The sequence below is a fragment of the Stegostoma tigrinum genome, chromosome 17 (assembly GCF_030684315.1).
Source record: "Stegostoma tigrinum isolate sSteTig4 chromosome 17, sSteTig4.hap1, whole genome shotgun sequence".
NCBI lineage: Eukaryota > Metazoa > Chordata > Chondrichthyes > Orectolobiformes > Stegostomatidae > Stegostoma > Stegostoma tigrinum.
Window position 1 is genome coordinate 19,020,975 of NC_081370.1, and position 16,201 is coordinate 19,037,175.

Genomic DNA, 16,201 nt, shown 5'->3' on the forward strand with positions numbered 1-16,201 from the left:
TTAATAAATAGAACAACTAAACTGAATAAGGGAATTAAATATTGAAACAAAAATGAAAAGCTTTTGCTGCTGAATAATAATCTTCAAGGAGAATTAAAGGCAAGAGATAACAAGGTTGCAGCAAGAGGTTAATATGGATATTAAGCACAGTATTACAGAACTCTGCCAGTATCACGGTGCAAGGCTAGATAGTGAGGAAGTCTGAAAGACAAAAGTGGAGTTGAGCCATAAAAAAAGTAAGATATTAGATAGCTGTTAGATAGTGATAATAGTAATGCTGAATTGACTTTAATTTTGTAAAACTCCTCTCTTAATCCTCTCTGAACTGTGCAATTATTCTTGCTGTATTGAAGATACAGTTCAGATAGAGCTCAGTGCCAAGTGCAAATTACCCTTCATTCAGAATCAACTGCTCACTCAAAACAAGCATAGCAATGACATGAACAAGGTGCAGATAGCTGATCACAACTGGAAGATTAATTAGCCACAGCAAAGCAGCACTGGAAACTGAGGGAACATACTTTTAAAAAGGGGGCTTCAGACAGGTAGTAGTAAGGTCAAGGCAGACTGATGCAAATATCCTTGTTACTTTGTAAAGATCCATAAACCATCACACAAAAAGAAGCAGACCAGCCCCATGCAAAAATGACCCCACAGTCCAGCTGGAACCCTCAGTTCCCTGAAGATAATTAAACACTTGACGTAGCATAATGGAAGCCTTCTTTGTGATTATCATCTGGGTTTTTAGACAGTACATGCCATCAGGCACAGAATGCAACCTATCCTTGGCATGCAGAATATACTCAGTATGCAATGGAAACATGCTAGTCGTAGATCCCAGCCAATATGAGCCTTTGCTTAGGTCACAAATGACCAGAGAACACATCATGTACAAAAACAGCAGATCATCATTGTAGCATATAAACAGCGCACAGCAAATAACAGAACTGTGAATCAGAGCCATTTGACTAAAAAAGAAAACAAAGAACCATGGATGCTGGAGATCTGAAACAAAAACAAAAATTGTTGATGAAACTCAGCAGGTCTGGTAGCATCTATGAGCAGAAAGCAGAGTTAACGTTTCAAGGTTGGTGACTGTTCGCTGGACTCTTCATCCATTCTGATGAAACTCAAACTGATCAAGGACAGTAGTAGCAAATACAAATGGATACTTATTTGACAAGGCAGCCACAGAACTGCAAATGGGAAAGTATTCTCAAGTCCCTGAAAGAATAGAAATAATTCAACAAGGTCGAACAAATATTGTGGACAACACAATCAGGTATTTCTTTTCATTGCCCATTGGAAACATTAAATTGAATTATTCATATTGGATAGGGTCAGGAGTCATCTAGTTCCAATGCAATGGGCTTACAATTCACCTTTGCCATTGATTCCAATTGCAGCAGACCTCTTTGTAATGAGGAAGTAAAGACAGAAGACTCAAGCTTTTAATTCTAAACAGGAATACTCAACTGCACAAGGAAAAACTATTCAGTGAAATGCCAATGGCCATAGCCTAATCCAAACAACAAGTGGGAGTGTGAAATACTTCAACAAAATGTAAATTAGGACACAGAGTGTGAATGCATCAATGGAAATTTTAATGTGGAGAGATAAGACTAATATATTTTAGGAGAAAAACGAGAAAGGGGAGTGTAGACTCAATGGAATAATGTTGAAGGGTGTGGGTAAAGACAGAGGTTCAGGAACTTTAAATGTATAATTCTATAATTGGAAAGTGGACTGCTTGAGAAAACACCATTACAGTTTATTTTTGTGAATTAAACCAAAGAAACAACAAAGAATTTGTACAAAATATTGGTTAGGACACAGTTAAATACTGCTTGCAGTTTTTGGTGCACAATTATAGGTAGGACATGAAAGCTGCAGAAAACATATATCCAGAATATAAACTATAATTTAGAGAAGAGACACTGTGGTGCTGGGACTACTTCCAAAGAAGGATGAATGATTAAAATTTAATTGAGAGTTTTAACATAACAAAGGACTCTGATAGAGTGGTTAGGGTGAGTCACTGAAGAGCATTGGCTTAGGCTTTTCACTGATTTAAAACACTTATAATCATATTATTCTGTATTTTGCAAGTGTGTACTCTTTGAAACACTTATTGCCCTTCTGTAACTTTCATTAAAAGAAAACCAAGAATTTCAAAATACCTGTAGTAGGTCTCTACAATGCACAAAACTTGGGGAATAGCAAGCAATGAAGACCATCAAGTGGAACAGAACGAGTAACAAATGACTAACAATGTACAGCAGGAGTGGGGAAAAAATGGCAACAATGTGTCTAGGGGCACTGACACTACTCAAGCTGTAATGTTGAAAACGTGCATCGCATCTAGCTCGTTCGTGTCTACCTGACAATGTGTAAAATCGTCTTAAGCAGTTGCTGCTTGCTAAAAGCAGATCAAAGCCATTCCAGTCAGTACTGAAGCATCGATCCACATCAATCACCAACAAAAGTTACAGAAGGTACAATCAACAGTACTATCAAGTGACACTCTTTCACTAATAAACTGCTCAGATGAGAAGTCTTCAGCACAACAATTTGGCTTCATCCAAGACCGCGTGCCTTCAAACCTCATCACAGCCTTGATCCAAACATGGTCAAAAGAGCTAAATTCCAGAGGTGAAATGAAAGTAATTGCCCTGGCATCAAGGCATTATGGAGGCTGGCAAAATTGAAGTCAACAGGAATAGAGAGAAAACTCTCCACTGTCCGGAATCATACCTCTACAAAGTAAGGTGACGGTGTTTGGTACAAAGCAATCATCTCAACTCCAAGACATACAGAAGCAGTTCAGGGTAGTGTGAAAGGCTCAACAATGATTGGCTGCTTCATCAATGTCCTTCCTCACATCAGGTCATTTAAACACACACTCTGCACCAAGATTATAAAATAGGGGTTCGTTACTCAACTGGCAACAAATCTTAATAAACATTAATGGCAAACGCTGACTTAGAGGAAGCAGCCATGAATATTCATTCAATGTTGCAGATCCATCAGAATACTGTCATTGAGCTTGACTCCAGATCTCTGGTCAGCTGGGTAACGAGTGCCGCACCAGAAACCGCTGCTGCTAAGTTCCCTTGGCCACATAAATCTAATCACTTTGTCTTCCAAACACAAAGGGATCTTTTTCTCATTGCTGTACTTCCGAGTCAGGGGTTTTGCCCAAACAGTCCACCCATGCATAAAATTAGGCCAGAAGTGAGGATGATGGTGGTTGATTGATAGATTTTGATCTACAAAGATGTCAAAGGTTATGGAAGAGTCAGACAAGAAAATGGTGTGAACACCAAAATCAGATCAAACGTGATCACTAAACAGTGGAACAGATTCAGTGGGTTGACAAAACTCACTGCTGTTCCTATTTCTTTTCATCAGTGTGTTCAGTTCCATTCATAACTCCTCAGGTAATGAAGCAGCTCGTTTCCATCTGCAGTAAGACCTGGGCCATCTTCAGATTTGGTTCAACAAGGAGCAAGCAAAATTATTCTACACAAGTGCCAGATAATTACCAATACAAAGAAGAGAATCTAACCATCTCCCCAAGACACTTAGAGGCCTTACTGCTGAATCCCTCACCACCATCATCCTCATAATTACAAATGACCAGCCACTTAATATTGTGGATGTGAGTTTGCTCGCTGAGCTGGAAGATTAGTTTTCAGACGTTTCGTCACTTTTTTTTTAACTTGAAATAAATGTACTTTATTCGGAAGATGTACAAAAAATAAAACACAGTTATAGACCTACCCAGTCATGCAAGCCGCTCTGGGTTACCCAGGGGGTACGTACACCAACTAAAGGGAAAAAAAAACAAAGAAGAAAAAAACAAAGCAAAGAAAATACCCCGGCAGTCGCCACCCCGCACAGTCCCCGTTGGCCCACTGTCCAGTTGGGGAAGGCGCCAGCTGGGCCCAGTTACCAGATAGAGCCCTTCTTTCTATTCTGGACGAGGGGTTTCATACCATGGTCTTTCCCCACCGCGCCTTGGCGGTGGCTGCCCCAAGCTTTAGCGCGTCCCTCAGCACGTAGTCCTGGACCTTGGAGTGCGCCAGTCTGCAACACTCGGTCGGGGTCAGTTCTTTCAGCTGGCAGACCAGCAAGTTGCGGGCAGACCAAAGAGCGTCTTTCACCGCATTGATGGTCCTCCAGGTGCAGTTGATGTTGGCCTCGGTGTGCGTCCCGGGAAACAGCCCATAGAGCACCGAGTCCCGCGTCACGGAGCTGCTCGGGACGAACCTCGACAAATACTACTGCATCCCCCTCCAGACCTCTTGCGCATAGGCACAATCCAGAAGGAGGTGATCGACAGTCTCGTCCCCCCCGCAGCCGCCTCGAGGGCAGCGTGCGGTGGCGCAGAGATTCCGGGCATGCATAAAGGATCTCACTGGCAGAACCCCTCTCACCGCCGGCCAAGCAATGTCCTTGTGCTTGTTTGGAAGTTCTGGCGATGAGGCATTCTGCCAAACGACTTTTTCAGTCTGCGTGGGGAACCACACGACGGGATCCACCCTCTCCTTTTCCCGAAGGGTCTCGAGGATACTATGTGCTGACCACTGCCCGACAGCCTTGTGGTCAAAGGTGTTTTCTTTCAAAAATTTCTCCACGAAGGACAGGTGGTACGGGACGGTCCAACTACTTGGAGCGTTCTGCGGCAACGAGGCCAGGCCCATCCTTCGCAACACCGGGGACAGGTAAAACCTCAGTAAGTAGTGACACTTGGTGTTTGCGTACTGAGCATCTACGCACAGCTTGATGCAGCCGCACACAAAGGTAGCCGTCAGGGCGAGGGTGGCATTCGGTACGCCCTTTCCCCCATTTTCCAGGTCCCCTGCGGATCCAGTCCATCCTCAACCCCCAAATGAAGTGGAAGTTGGCCCGGGTGACCTCAGCGGCACAGGTCCAGGGAATAGGCCAGGCCTGTGCCACATACAACAGTACCGAAAGCCCCTTGCACCTGACAACCAGGTTCTTACCCACGATGAAGAGGGACCGGAGCGTCCACCTGCCCAGCTTCTGCTTCAGTTTGGTGATATGCTCCTCCCAAGTCTTAGTGCACGCCCCAGCTCCACCGAACCAAACACCCAGCACCTTCAGGTAGTCTGTCCTGACGGTGAAGGGGATGAAGGAGCGGTCGTCCCAGTTCCCGAAGAACATGACCTCGCTCTTACCCCTATTGACTTTGGCACCCAGGGCCAGTTCAAACTGGCTGCAGATATCCAACAGCCTACTCACCGACCGACGATCGGTGCCGAAGACGGTGACGTCGTCCATGTACAGGGAGGTCTTGACCTGAAGGCCTCCACTGCCTAGGATAGTCACGCCCTTCAGGCTCACGTCCTTCCTGATGGATGCGGCGAAGGGCTCCACACAGCACACGAACAAGGCAGGAGAGAGAGGGCAGCCCTGCCTGACTCCAGATCTGACGGGAAAACTGTCCGATTCCCACCTGTTGATCGAGACTGCGCTAACGATGTTGGTGTAGAGCAGCCGGATCCAATTGCAGATGCCCTCCCCGAACCCCAATTTGGAGAGGACGTCCCTCATATAAGCATGAGAGACCCTGTCGAAGGCCTTCTCCTGGTCCAGGCTGACGAGGCAAGTGTCCACCCGCCTGTCCTGCACGTAGGCGATCGTATCCCTGATGAGCGCGAGGCTCTCAGCGATCTTCCTGCCCAGCACAGCACAGGTTTGGTCAGGGTGAATCACCGACTCCAGGACAGACCTGACCCGGTTGGCTATGACCTTGGCCAGGATTTTGTAGTCCACGTTCAATGGGACGCCAATTCTTAATTTCTTCCCTCTCCCCCTTCCTCTTGTAAATGAGGGTGATGATGCCCTTCCTCATGGACTTGCACATTTCCCCTGCCCGAAGCGCACTATCGTACATCTCTAGCAGGTCCTGGCGAACCAGGTCCCACAGAGCGGAATACAGCTCGACTGGTAAGCCGTCGCTCCTGAGAGTCTTATTCCTCTCCAAGAACTTGAGGGCTCTGGTCAGCTCGATCAGGGATATCAGCCGGTCCAGCCACTCCCTCGTGCCGTCATCTAAGACCTCCGTGATAGACGACAGGAACGTCTTGGAGGCCATGCTGTCCGTGGGCTTCGTGTCGTACAGTCCGGCATAGAAGGATCTGCTGATCCTCAAAATGTTGGGCCGAGACGACGTCACCGAGCCGTCGTCCTCCTTCAGCCGGCTAAGCACAGAGCTCTCTTTGTGCACCTTCTGAAAGAAGAAACGCGAGCACGTCTCGTCCTGCTCCACGGAGCGGACCCTGGACCGGAAGATTATCCTGGAGGCCTCCGCGGCGAAGAGCAAGGCTTGCTGGCCCCTCACCTCGCGGAGGTCCTCCGTGACATCGAACCCCATCAACTGCACCCTTTTCTGGAGTCGCGACAGCTTTCCCCGCCTCTCCCTCACCTTCCGAACACCCTTGAGGAAAAAGCACCTCTTGATGTTCTCTGTCACCGTCTCCCACCAGTCGCCCGGAGACTCAAAGAGGGGTTGCATGGTTCTCCAACAAGCGTACTCCCTCTTAAGCTCCTCGATGTTCTCTGGGGTCAACAGAGTCGTGTTGAGCTTCCACGTCCCCTTGCCGGCCGGCAGGTCGTCCTGTAAGTGACAGTCGGCCAGCAGGAGGCAGTGGTCAGAGAAGAACACCGGCTCAACGCCGGTGGACCTGACCGAGAACGCCCGTGACACAAACAGGAAGTCTATCCTTAAGCGAATAGGTCCGCCTGGCCGCGACCAGGTGTACCTCCGCTGCGCTCCATCTGCAGGGGTGCTGAAGACGTCGAGCAGCTTGGCGTCCTTCACCGTGCCCATCAGGAATCTGGACGTGACGTCCAGTTGACTCCCCCCACCCGCTGTCCCCACGCCGGATCTTCCATCTGCATCGATGATGCAGTTGAAGTCTCCACCTAGGATGACCGGCCTGGATGTAGCCAGCAGGGGTGGAAGCCGCTGCAGGACCGCCAATGGCTCATTCTGTACGCTGGGGCGTACACGTTGATCAGCCTCAGGGGAGCGTTCCTGTAGGTGATGTCAGCCACTAGGAGGCGCCCCCACCACCACCTCCTGAACTTGAGAGATCGTGAAGTCGCGCCCCCGCAGCAGAATAGCCAGGCCCGAGGACCGACAGTCATTACCCCCCGACCAGATCGAAGGCCCACAGGTCGAGGCGCCGGATCATTTCCCGTACCTGCTGAGGTGCGGTATCCTGCACTCCTGCAGAAACAGGAGGTCCGCTTTGACGGTGGTCAGGTAGGCCAACGTGGACACACATCTCGCGGTGGACTTGACGCGGCGCACATTAATGCTTGCAACTCGTACCCCCATTGTCGGCAGTGACCGCAGTACCCTCCCCAAGTCCAAGGTCCAGCCCCTCTATCTGTCCCTTCATGCCCACTGCTCGGGCTAACTGCTGGACGGTCTCCGGGCTCAGGAAACCGTCCGTGCTACCTTCCGGGTGGCATCCCCCCGTCGGGGGTACGGAGGCAGGAGAGTCCGGCTCTGGGTCAGGCTGGGGACGCGCTGTTTCCTCCTTCCCACCTGGAAGTTCCGGGGAGCCCTCCAGGGCCCCAGCGGCACGTGACTGGGTGTCGGAGGGAGCCTCAGGACGCCTCCCGTCACCTGGAAGCGTGGTGCTGCTTTCCTTCTCCCTCAAGATCTTTAGCTTCTGCTTCGGGCGGGCCCTCTCCGAATCTCCCTCGTCAGAGGAGCTCTTATAGCCCCCCTGTAGCTGCCTCTTCCCGCCAGATGGTTGCTGTTTCTGGGCCTGCCGACACACCTTCCTCCTCGCGTTCCAGACCATTGTCCACTTCCCTGGGTCGCCTGTCGCCGCCTCCATCGACTCTGGGTTGTCGGGGGGGAGCGGAGCCTGCAGGGGCGCTTTGCTGGCCTCAGGCCCATCCTGCGGGGCTGGGCCCTCCTGCACGACCTGGCCCTCCTGCACATTAGTGGGGTCCTTGCAGGGCCCTGGTGCCTTCCTCTCCTCCGGGGGGGGGGGGGGGGGGGGGGGGGCTGGCCCCGCACTGCCCCTGCCGGCGACCTGGGCGTAGGTGGTCCCCCACCACGGGCATGCCCTATAGAGGTGGTCCGCTTCCCCGCAAAGGTTGTAGCTTTTTTCTTGTAGGCAATCCTTTACAAGGTGTCCCTCCTCCCTGCAGTTCCTGCAGATGGTGGCTTTGCAGTCGGCCGCCACATGACCTGACCTACCACAGGCATGGCAGACTTTAGGTTGCCCTGCGTAGGTCAGGTAGCTCTTGCTCCCGCCGATCGCGAAGCTGGACAGTGGGTGTACGATGTTCCCGTCCGCGCCCATCCTCAGCGTCACCTTGACCTGCCTCTTACTGGTCCAGATGCCAAAGGGGTCCATGATGTCAGTTAGGTCCCCTTCCAAATTCACGTACCTTCCCAGGAAGGTCAGGACATCAACTGCTGGCACATGCGGGTTGTACATGTGTACAGTCACCATACGGCTCCTCTGCGCTGGCATCACAAACGGCGGGACAGCGGTCAATACAGAGAGGGGGCCCTCATCTCCTTTCTCATTGAAAACCCCCAGGAAGCGCTCGCAAAGCTTGGCACTCCTGAAGGTCACATCGTAAAAACCTCCTCCGGGGAAATCCTGCAGGCAGTAAATGTCCGCAGCAGCGAACCCGCAACAGTCCAACAGGACCCTCTTCATGAAGAAGGTGCGGTCCACAGGTGCACCTTCATCCACCTTCTTCACGGAAACACGGATGGTGTTCCGGACCCCCTGACCTGGGGCACGAGCACTTGCCGCAGCCATCGTTGCAGGTTGGCTGCTCCTCTGAACCAGCGTTAGGCCGAAGCCAGCATTAAGATCCACTGGTTGCAAGGGTGCACAGCCAACCCGACGTCTTCCTTCCACCTCCAACACAGAGCTCTCCTCCTTTCGGTCCACAAGACAGTGAGTCTTTATTTTGTTCCAGATGTAATCTGGTTCACTGAGCTAGAAGGTTTGTTCCCAGACGTTTCGTCACCATTCTAGGTAACATCATCAGTGAGCCTCCGGTGAAGCTCTGGTGTTAAGTCCCGCTTTCTATTTATCTGTTTAGGTTTCCTTGGGTTGGTGATGTCATTTCCTGTGTTGGTGATGTCATTTCCTATTCTTTTTCTCTGAGGGTGGTAGATTGGCTCCAAATCAAGGTGTTTGTTGATCGAGTTCCGGTTGAAATGCCACATTTCTAGAAATTCTCGTGCGTGTCTCTGTTTGGCTTGTCCTAGGATGGATGTGTTGTCCCAATCAAAGTGGTGTCCTTCCTCATCTGTATGAAAGGATACTAGTGATAGTGGATCATGTCGTTTTGTGGCTATTTGATGTTCATGTATCCTGGTGGCTAGCTTTCTGCCTCTTTGTCCAATGTAGTGTTTGTCACAGTTCTTGCAAGGCATTTTGTAGATGACGTTCGTTTTGCTTGTTGTCTGTTTAGGACCAACACACTAAAACAGCAGCTAATGAACTTAAAAGACCCTATACAGACAAGCAAAACGAGCGTCATCTACAAAATACCTTGCAAGAACTGTGACAAACACTACATGGGACAAACAGGCAGAAAGCTAGCCACCAGGATACATGAACATCAAAGAGACACAAAACGACATGACCCACTATCACTCGTATCCTTACATACAGATGAGGAAGGACACCACTTTGATTGGGACAACACATCCATCCTAGGACAAGCCAAACAGAGACACGCACGAGAATTTCTAGAAATGTGGCATTTCAACCGGAACTCCATCAACAAACACATTGATTTGGAGCCAATCTACCATCTGAGAAAAAGAACCGGAAATGACATCACCAATGCAGGAAATGACATCACCAACCCAAGGAAACCTAAACAGATAAATAGAAAGCAGGACATAACACCAGCGCTTCATTGGAGGCTCACTGATGATGTTACCTAGAATGGTGAAGAAACATCTGAAAACTAACCTTCCAGCTCAGCGAGTAAACTCACATCCGGAAACTCAACCTGAGCTACAAATCTTCTCAAAACTCGCTAACCTAAATATTGTGACCTTAGAGGTGGCGAAAGGCACAGTGAGGGGACCTATCTCTGACTCAACAAAGTTTCAATGCTATCGACAAGACACAAGCCAGAAGAGTGATGGAATATTATCCCCTTGCCTGTAGGAGTGCAGTTCTGACAATACTCAAGAAGATCAACATCATCCAAAATAAAGCTGCCCACTCAAAATGACACGCCGTCCGCCATCTCAACTAGTCACTCCCCCCACTATTGCCTCTCAGTGGCTGCAATAAGTAGCATCTACAAGATGTGCTACAGTGATTTGCCAAGTTACTTCGATAGTGACTTCCATTCCTGGGACCTGTGCCTCTAGAAGAATGACAGCAGGAGACACAGGAAAACACAGCTACCAAAAGTTCCCCTCATATTCTTGACAATACCTTGACTTGTCACCATTCCTTCATTGTCACTGGGGTAAAATCCTGGAACTCCCTCCATGAAAGCACTGTGGGTCTTCCTATAACACCTGAGCTGTCGCAGCTCACCATCACCTTCTCACAGGCAAAACCTGCATCCCAAGGATGGATGGAGAAAATAAGCAGGATTTGTTTTTTGCATGTCATAGTCAAGTGGAGATCTAAAAGGACCAGGTTTGGAATGAACTGCATGGTCAACATAAACCAATCAGAATGTAGTATAATGCTATAAGGTTAAAAGTTCTACTTTTCAACATGGTCGAAAAGCATTATGGACAAGCTATTACTGGAACTATTTCAGAGAAGATTCACTTACGCTGATTCCTAGGATGAAGGAGTTCTCTTGTGGGGGAAGGTTGAGGAAATTGGGCTTATACTTATTGCGGTTTACACGAATGTAGGACCATCCATTGGGGATTCTGAAAACATTAAGGTTATGACTAGGTGGAATTGTGTAGAGGTAAGAGTTTTCCTATTTATTAAGTTGCAGAAATTAGGAGGAATGAGGAGGGTCATTACTCTTTTCTTCCACAGAGAGCAGTGAAGGCTGGATCATTGAATATATTCAAACCCAGTTTACAGGTTTTTTATTCACAAGGAGTCGAGGGTTAATGGGGCCATGCAGGGAAATCATGCTAAGATCAATGATAATTAACTGAACGGCAGGCAGGTTCAATGCACTGAGTGGACTACTGTTGAAAATGTGATGACCTACACAAAAGTTTTGCACTTACAAGGTGGAATTTACATTTAAGGATGTAATGGCACAGACTAAAAATTAGGAAATAAAGTAAGCATTTGGAGGTGAAGTGACATGCTAATTTTTAAAATTTACTCATGAGATGTGGCATCGCTGGTTGGCCAGTATTTATTGCATGTCTCTAGCTGCCATTGAGAAAGTGCTGCTAAGCTGCCTTATTGATTTGCTGTGGTCCACACGCTGTAGGTTGGCTCGCAATGCCATTAGAGAGAGAATTCCAGGATTTTGACCCAATGACAGCGAAGGAACAGCGATATAGTTCCAAGTCAGGATGATCAGTGAGTTGAAGGGGAACTTGTAGATGGTTGTTTTCCTATGTATCTGCTGCCCTTGTCCTTCTAGATGGAAATGGCATGGGTTTGCAAGGCGCTGTCTAAGGCTTTTTGGTGAATTTCTGCAGTGCATCTTATAGATAATTCACACTGCTGCTACTGAGGGCCGGTGGTGAAGGGAGTGGATACTTGTGGACGTAGTGCCAATCAAGTGGGTTACTTTGTCCTGGATGGTGTCAAGCTTCTTGAGTGTTGTTGGGGCTGCACTCATCCAGGCAAGTGGGGAGTATTCCATCACACTCCTGACTCATGCCTTACACATTGTGGACAGTTTTTGAGGTGTCAGGAAGTGAGTTATATGCTGCAATATTCCTAGCCTCGGATCTGCTCTTGTAACCATTGTGTTAATGTGGTGAATCCTGTTGAGTTCCAGTCAGTGGTAACCCCTAGGATGTTGACTGTGGGAGATTCAGTGACGGTAACACCACTGAATGTCAAGGAGCAGTGATTAAATTGTCTTATGGGTGATGGTCATAGCCTGGCATTTGTGTGGCACAAGTGTCACTTGCCACTTGTCAGTCCAAGCCTGGATATTGTCCATATCTTGCTGCATTTGAACACAGACTGCTACAGTGTCTGAGGAGTCGTGAATGGTGCTAAACATTGTGTAATCATTGGCGAAAATACTCACTTCTGACTTTATGATGGAAGGAAGGTCATTGACGAAGCAGCTGAAGAAGGTTGGGCCTAGGACACTACCCTGAGGAACTCCTGCAGAGATGTCCTGGAGCTGTGATTACTCACTTCCAACAACCACAACCATCTTGCTGTATGCCAAGTATGACACCGACCAGCAGAGTGTTTTCCCCTGATTGATTCCAGTTTAGCTAGGCCCCCCTTGATGCCACAATCAAAAGCAGCCTTGATGTCAAGGGTTTTCACTCTCATCTTACCTCAGGAATTCAGTTCGTTAGTCCATTTTGGAACCAAGGCTGTAATGAGATCAGAAGCTGAGCGGCCCAGATGAAACACAAACTGGGCGTCACTGAGCAAGTTGTTTCTGAGCAGGTGCTGCATGATAGTGCTGTTGATGACACCTTCCATCGGTTTATTGGTGATTGAGAGTAGAGCAATGGGGCGGTAACTGGCTGGGTTGGATTTGTCCTGGTTTGTGTGAATAGGACATACCTAGGCAATTTTCCACATTGTTAGGTCGATGCCAGTGTTGCAACTATGCTGGAACAGCTTGGCTAGGGGAGCAGCACATTCTGATGCACAGGACTTCAGTACTATTGTGGGGATTTTCTCAGGGCCCATAGCCTTTTCAGCATCCAGTACCTCCAAATGTTTCTTGATATCACGTGAATTGAATTGATTTGGCTGAAGACTGGTGTCTGTGATAATAGGGACCCAGTGGAGGTGGCTGAGATGGACCATCCACTGGCACTGAGACGGTACTGTATCTGAACATAAGAGGTTACACCCAAAGGAATCAACCCACTAATACCAACACCTAACCTGAAGTTATTTTCCTGTTACCATAGCTTACAAATGCTTTTCTTTCTTTTGGTCTTGATTTTCTGCGCAGCTCCCTCCAGCATCCAATCTACCATCTGTTCTCTTTGGATCCTGTTCACTTCAGGTTCACCTGACCTCTTGTTCACTGATTGTGGTCAATAACTTCAACACAAGGTAAGGTCTGGTCATTGAAAGCCTGTTGTATTTGACAGTATTTCACATCAGGATCATTTAACATTATCCCATTAACTGGCTGGAATATAGAGGAAATTTTACATGAGAGGTATCTCATAGTAACATAATAACAAAAATGTATGAGAACTGATGTAAAGACAGGAACAACACAAATGATTACAAGTGACAAAGGAATGAGAATCTATAGATAACGGTTAAGCATCTACTTGTTGATGACATATGTAAAATTTCAGATGATATGGATAAAATAAATTCAGAGTTTTATGTAATTAGGATGGCATGAAAAATATAAAGGGTTAAAAGGCAACTGAAACAGATTAGATATTCTTTACTTCATATATGATGAAATATTGAAAATAGCGTATGTGGTGGAGGGCAAGACATTAGAGGAATTTAGCTTGCTGCCTGGGTATGTAATGGGAAAGTAAAGCGGTTACTTTACTGAATGGCCTTATCTTGTCCTTGACTTTTATGATGTCTGTGTACAAATATAGTTCTCTCCAATCTAGAATGAGATTATTAATAGGCAAAAGGGAAATGTCACAGCTATGAAAAGGTTAGCAGAACAAAACAACACATTTGATCATGTACGAGAAGTTTTTAAACCAGAGCACAACCTCAAGAAAGTGATTTTAACAACTGTACTGATCTTCTGATAATTAGGTTTAAAATTTTTTTTTAATATTCGAAAATCTATTGTTTTATAATTATTAATGGTTAAAGATGGTTAACAAACACAAATAAATGCGGTCCCTAAGCTTGGCTCAATGTGTTGCATTTGCAATCCTAAATCACAAGATTGTGGGCTCAAGTTCTGTTCTAAGCACAGAGCTTAGATACTCTGATGCAGTACTGAAGGAATGATCCCTAACAGTTATTAATCAAATTTCATAGTTTCTTAACATGATTTCAATGAAGAAAAGGGAGTTCTTTCGCTGTCCTGGTCAATGTCGCTCGCATGGAACAAGAAGTTTCATCAGGTTGTTTGACACTGGGCAAACCAAATGACTGCTGCACTTTCAAATTTCAAAAGAATGAGTTATACATAAAGCACTTTGGGAGGATTGTCATTGAAATTTATGTTCATCTTGTTAGTTAATATTATTGTTAGGGAATAATGCATTTTCCATTTCAGACATCCAGTGTCAAGATCAATATTGATTGATCTGACAGCACTTAATGCATCAGAACATTCACACAGTTCCTGATCAGGAAGTCATAACTTGACAAAGAAATTTCAACCATGAATAATGATGCAGTTTGGGAGATTCTTTAAACTCTGATCGCCTGGTAGACTTGTGAATATTTTTCTGCAATTACACATTGGTATGATGACATAACTAATGGATTAAAGTCACATCACCACAATTTTCGATAACTAATGAAAACAATCAGGATTGTATTTTTGTCTAACCCTGTTTATTATACAAGTTACTGAATTATTCAAGGACTGAGTTAAGCAAAATGTATATTTCATACACCAGAGAGTAGCACATTATACATTTGCCTACATACTGCAAAAAATAATGCTAATATTTTAATGCTAAATGTTCTTTGTCTATGATTGCATGTTAAAATGTATGTAGATATCGATTGTTAAACAATAAGTTTTCCTGTCAAACTCCTTTGAGACACAGTTATACATTATCTCTCTCTCCTCCACGAAAAGTTCATCCCAGTGATCCATTTTCTGTGTCCAACAAGTTACGTAACAATTCTTTTCCAGTACATGCTTCTCCCAGCTTACTGGCCCCCTCAACTCTGCTATGGTCTCATGAGGACATTCTTACTCCCTCATCAAGCAAACACGCTCTTCCATTGATGACCAGACCTTCAACCTCATTTGGCATTCTCTACCTGCAAGTCCCAGTCACCCCAATACCTCACCCTCTTTCTCAGTCACTTTGTCTAAACATTTGGTCACCACTCCCAATAACTCCTATGGTTTGAGTCCATTTGTTTTCACTAGCTTGGGACTTTTCTACACTATTAGATTTTCATAAATGGAGGATTTTTATGCATCACCATTTTTATTCCTGACTTCCTTTACATAGTTCCATGCCAAAATAATTATCCCAAACTAAACATTTTCTCACATTAACCACCTTATGGCCTCTGAGTGAAACTGTTAATTTAGCAGCAGTCTTTGGTGGTGAGTACAAGCAAGCAGTACCTCAAATTAACTTGCAGTATAACAAGCATTCAGAAGGGAATGTTCTTGTTTCAGAGCCAACTGGACACCAGGGATATGAACATTCCACCGCCTAGTCTTTAGATCTCTAAACCTTATAACGACACTGTTTTCATCTTATGTGAATATCCAGCCATTGGTCAATGTTCCTTTATGGCAATAATTTGGCGTGTATCTCAGAATGTTCTTCATTGAAATTATTTTCTAACTTCACAATTGAACAAGCCTTTGAGATAAAACCTTTTATTCCCTCAATTTCAATCTTCTCCCCAAATTACATTTTTTAAAAAAGAAAATTCTGATTCAAATTGAACGTATTCAGCGGAATTCAAAATGCTTGTTGAGGTAAAGGGGAGGATAGAATGTCTTAGCAACAATTTGTGAATATTTTGATAATGTGTTCTCCAAAATTCTGCAAAGTATAGACATTATGAACATTCCACTGCCACCCTATAATTAGCTCTTAAAGGCAAACTAAAAATCAAATCACAATCTTAATCGTAACCTGGCTTCAAAAACATCCATCAACCATTTCCTTTTCCAATAAGGGTCATGACGAACAATACTGGGCCGCTTAACATGTGGGTTGCACTTTTCTCTGAACAATGAGCCAGCCAATAATATATTATTTCTTTTTTGCAACCTCATAATTACAATTACAAGTTGCCATCGAGACCAATACATTCCAAACCAGAAAGCTTCGGTGCTAGTCTCCTGGTTGTCTCGTCTCTCAAGAGTTAACCAGTTCTGA

General features: G+C 46.1%; 1 protein-coding gene across 2 annotated transcripts in view; it reads right to left on the reverse strand.

The window, feature by feature from the left end:
• The window catches only part of LOC125459432 (glycogen [starch] synthase, muscle-like), an 85,451-nt gene that overhangs the window by 56,691 nt on the left and 12,559 nt on the right, over nucleotides 1-16,201 (reverse strand). The gene's annotated exons all lie outside the window — the stretch shown is intronic.